The following is a 4,952-nucleotide window of genomic DNA, read 5'->3' on the forward strand; positions in this document are numbered from 1 at the left end:
CTCTCTCACCCCCTTTCTGCTTGCAAATAAATACCACAGATAAATAAAAGTACCTTCAAAGAAGAAGCTGTAGGAGAACGGGGTCTTTTGCCTAGCTGTCTGCGCTACATGCTGGTGCATGCATCCACCGCGCTGCTGCTCTCCTTGTGACCATCGGAACCCAGCCTCCTCGGCCTCCCAGTGCCGACTGAAGACCAGCGGCGCTCCAGGAAGCCTTCAGGCCTTGGGAAAATTTCTTTTGCCTTGGGACTTTCTTGCTTTGCTTTCTCTCTTAACTCTCTCTAAAATAATCTCCTATGGGCTGGAGAGATGGCTTAGTGGTTAAGCGTTTGCCTGTGAAACCTAAGAACCCTGGTTTGAGGCTCAATTCCCCGGGACTCACGTTAGCCAGTTGCACAAGGGGGCGCATGCGTCTGGAGTTCCTTTTCCTTTGCAGTGGCTAGAGGCCCTGGCGCGCCCATTTCTCTCTCTCCCTCTCTCTCTCTCTCTCTCTCTCTCTCCCCGTATCTGCCTCTTTCTTTCTCTGTCTGTTGCTTTGAAATAAAGAAAAGTAACAACAAACTTTTTTTTTAAATAAAAAAAATAATCCCCTAATTTATAATTTACCCCTCCATGCATCTGTGGTTTCAATACTAACTTGGTCAAAGGCCCAAAGTTGGGGCATATAGGTTTGGGGGGATCTCTATGGACATCTAATCCCTTCCAGGACTCCAACTATGCATCAATGCCCAGATAAGAATTTAGGAATATTAGAGACTGACTTTGCCTAGAAATGCAATGATACCATGTTAGAGCAAAGCCTCAAAGGCATAAAGGAGAGAAACACACACTATACAAAGCTTATTATTCTGGTATCTAACTATTATTGTTTAGTTAGACATAAAAAATACAGCATGTTCATGAAAACAATGTAAGCAGTGTTGGGTGTGGTGGCACACATCTTTAATCCCAACACTCTGGAGACAGAGGTAGGAGGATCACTGTGAGTTCAAGGCCACCCTGAGACTACATAGTGAATTTCAGGTCAGCCTAGGCTAGACTGAGACCCCACCTCGAAATAAAAAAAACGTAAGCAGAAGAGACTAAGCACTGCTAAGGTCCATAAGGCATTCTTTTCATGTTTCTATATATTTATAAAGGCTTAGGCACAGGCCTGTGTGCATATATTCACCATTTTACATATGCCCTCAATATGTACTTAGCCTGTTCTAGGGGGAGAACTGGCAACAATGATTAATGTGTGCCCCTTTATTTGGGAAATGCAAGTGAGGCTATTGAAGTTGAATTAAGACAACGGAGTGGCAGACTAGGAAGAGGACTCAGCACTTTTAGGTTCTTGCTTGCAGAACTTGGTAGCCTGCATTTGATTCCCCAGTATCCATGTAAACCTGGTGCAAAAAGTGGTGCATGTGACCTGGTAGTCACGTGCATTGGCAAAAGACCCTGACACAGGCACACATACACACACATGTGCATGTGCATGAATGTGTGCACACAGCTAGGAAGTAAGTAAATAAAAGAAAGTGAGGTGAGGAAGATGCAGAGGGTTGAGATGTATAATGCACTGGCCACGGTTTCACAATGAGCCTGACAAAGTCCCAGCAGATGGTCTGCCAGGCATGCTAGAATAAAACCGTCTTCAGAGTAGCCCACCCCGGGGAGAGAGAGGAGAAGAGAGTTTTCTTGGATTCCTTTTCCTTCTCTTTTCCTATTGGCCAAGATTATCCCCCTGGGGAGGTAACTCCTCATATCGCCAACTCTAGGCAGCTGCTGATAAAACTGATTTTCTTGCTCCACAGTGTGGCGCTTCATTCTCAATCTAGCAACGAAAGTGACATCTTGATGCCGAGAGGGTGTGTGTGTGTGTGTGTGTGTGTGTGTGTGTGTGTGTTTGTGTGTGTAAAAGACTGCAGGCCTAGCTACCCAACTCAAACTCCAGCCAGCTTAAGGAGCTCATGAAAGACAGTGTGGGAGTAAAGGTCTGATTTGGGTGTTGGAGTGACCTTCAGAGAAAAAAGGCAGTACAGGAAATCTGAGAAGCTGTACAAAGATTATGTTCAGTACACTTAATGTGCACAATGGAAAAATCTGCAAAATATGCTGTACACATTGTTATATTTGCTTTTTCTTTAAAAAAAATACCATTTCTTTTTATGTCAAGATGTTGAGACCAAACTCCTTCTTTTTTTCTCTTCATCTTTTATTGAAATACCTTTTCTTTCTTAGCTAGCTGGGAATTTCACTGAACCACTGTTGATGTTGCTTCTGATATCATGTGGGTGGCTTGCAGTCTGTGAAGTGATCTCTTTGATAGTTCCAGAAAGTTCTCTGGCCAAAGATCAGTGGGACATCTGTCTGGCAATGTTGACAATCTCATCTAAAGAAATATTGCCACTGTGTTTAATGTTTTGCTGTTTCTTTCTGTCTCTTGGCAGCTCCTTGAGGGCTGTGATGATCGGGGGCAGAAGCAGAAGGCACTGCCTCAACCTGAGCCCGTCTGTTCTGAATGGTCAGCTTCACTGCAATCCTCAGACCCTGCCAATCACCGGTTCCCTTGCCAATGTCATCACCAACCTTTTTTGGAGACAGACCCAGGGAACCGAGCTTGGGGGCCAGGGCAGATGTCGGGTGTACCTCAGATACACCACTTTGAACTCACTGGGGTCGTGCTTGGGTAGCATGGGGGAGGTGACTGGTGTTGGATGGACTCAGATTTAGGACCGCTGAAGAAAGTTGCACTTTAGCCTCCTCCAAGCTGAAAGATGAATAGGAACGTATTCATTTTATTTTATTTTATTTTATTGGTTTCTCGAGGTAGAGTCTCTCTCTAGCTCAGGCTGACCTGGAATTCACTATGGAATTCACTATGTCTCAGGGTAGCCTTGAACTCACAGTGATCCTCCTACTTCTGCTTCCCAAGTGCTGGGATTAAAGGCGTGTGCCACCATGCCCAGCCAATTTTTACTTTATTTTTAAATTAAATTAATTAATTAATTATTATTTTGGTTTTTCAGGATAGGGTCTCACTCTAGCCCAGGCTGACCTGGAATTCACTATGGAGTCTCAGGGTGGCCTCGAACTCATGGTGATCCTCCTACCTCTATTCTCTAGTGCTGGGATTAAAGGCCTGCACTACTACGCCTGGCTCAAACCCATTGTTTTTAACACACCTGGTTCGCTGTGTGTTCAAGGCCAGCCTGAGACTCCATAGTGAATTCCAGGTCAGCTTGGGCCAGCCTGTGCTAAAGGGAGACCTACCTCAAAACAAACAAACAAATGGCTAGGATTCCAGAGGAAGATATAATTTCTTTTGCCATTTCCTCATTGGTGGACATTCAGGTTGTCCCCTCAAATTCACATCATAGCACAGGGCTTTTGGGAAGACAAATTTAACATGCTAAGAAGATTTTGAAAAGAAAGAACTTATTTAAAATCAGTCTCCACACCTGTCTGGAGGGTTACTGATCTGGTCCTATGGATGCATTAATTATACTCCCACTGCATTATGCCTGAGGCCTGCCAGTGTGAGTTTATATCCCTGCCTGGCTTTTCAGATGGAGTTCTGTAACTTTAATAAGCTAGGCTAGTCTCCCAACTCTGAGAGGAGGTTATTTTTCATTTTTACCTATTCCCAGAGCTTTTCCATTTGAGTTATTCTGTCAGTGAATAACTATCTTGCATACCTACAGAAATGAACTATGACTTGGCTCAGTCTGGGTTTGGGGAACCTTCTCATCCAGTGATGAAATTAGTCAGGTCATGACAAAGAGTGAGAACCTGGGGAGACAGGTGTTCTCCTTTGCAATATTCATCCGTAAGACAAACACAACACTGGGAAAATTTACAAGTCTTACACTTCAAAAAACACCTCAAAAATGCTTTGCAAGAGAAAACTTTCGCCTTGTGTTTTTATCTCGTTAATGCCTTGACACCTCGACAGTTTTGAAGTTAATGACCTTTAGTGGAAAGCAAGGGAACTCCACCTGCTTTTCCTGTTTTCTAGACATCTCCTCCTCCTCAGCTCCCATCATCTTGGAGCCTCTGAAGTTCACTGTGGCATGCTTTCTCGCCTTCCTCAACGGTGGTTCACTGTGATTATTCTGGAGATCACAAATTTTTTTGACTTTTAATTCCTCTTAACTTTAAAAAGTCAGCCATCAGTAATTATATTATAAACACAAAATAGTCTTTCTTATAAATTTTTAAATTTCTTTATCTATTTTAGTTGGTATGTATAGATTTAGCTATCATCCATTCTGACATTTTCCATTACACTTGTTGTGATTGATTCGCATACCTCCTCTCCCTGAATTCCCTTGATCTCCTCCCCACCCCATTTCCACTCGCCCCAATGTTGTCTCCTCTTTCCCCTTGTAAATATATACTTATATAAATTATTAGCTAGAATCTGCATGTTAGAGAGAGCCTGTGGTTTCTTTCCATGTCCACCCATTTTCCTCCAAATTTCATAGAATTCTATTGTGTATATGTACCATGGTTTCATTATCACCTGTTAATGGCCATCTAAGCTGTTTCCAGTTCTTAGCAATTGTAATGGCATTAAACAGGGTTGCGCAAGTATCTCTGTAAAAATATTCTATTTTTAAAAAATAAATTTTATTTATTTATTTGCAAGCAGAGAGAGATAGAAGAGAGACAGACAAAGAGAGAATGGGCACACCAGGGTTTCTAGCCATTGCAAACGAACTCAAGACGCATGTGCCCCTTGTGCATCAGGCTTACATGGGTCCCGGGGAATTGAACTTGGGTCCTTTATTGCCGGGTTCTCCGGCAGGTAGGGCTGTAGGAGAGCCTGTCCAGCTGGTCTCTCCTTGGGGCTGCGTGGGATGTTGAGTGTTGAAGACCCAGACCCCTGCCTAGTCACTGGAGAAAAACATACTGAATCGGGAGACTTGTTGAAGCAGGATCTCACTTTATTGTAACAGGCAGGT

General features: G+C 43.4%; 1 pseudogene; it reads right to left on the minus strand.

Moving 5' to 3' along the window:
* Positions 1 to 2,222: 2,222 nt before the first annotated feature.
* LOC123461720 lies at positions 2,223 to 2,696 on the minus strand (annotated as a pseudogene).
* Positions 2,697 to 4,952: the final 2,256 nt, after the last annotated feature.

Source organism: Jaculus jaculus, chromosome 6 (assembly GCF_020740685.1).
Source record: "Jaculus jaculus isolate mJacJac1 chromosome 6, mJacJac1.mat.Y.cur, whole genome shotgun sequence".
NCBI lineage: Eukaryota > Metazoa > Chordata > Mammalia > Rodentia > Dipodidae > Jaculus > Jaculus jaculus.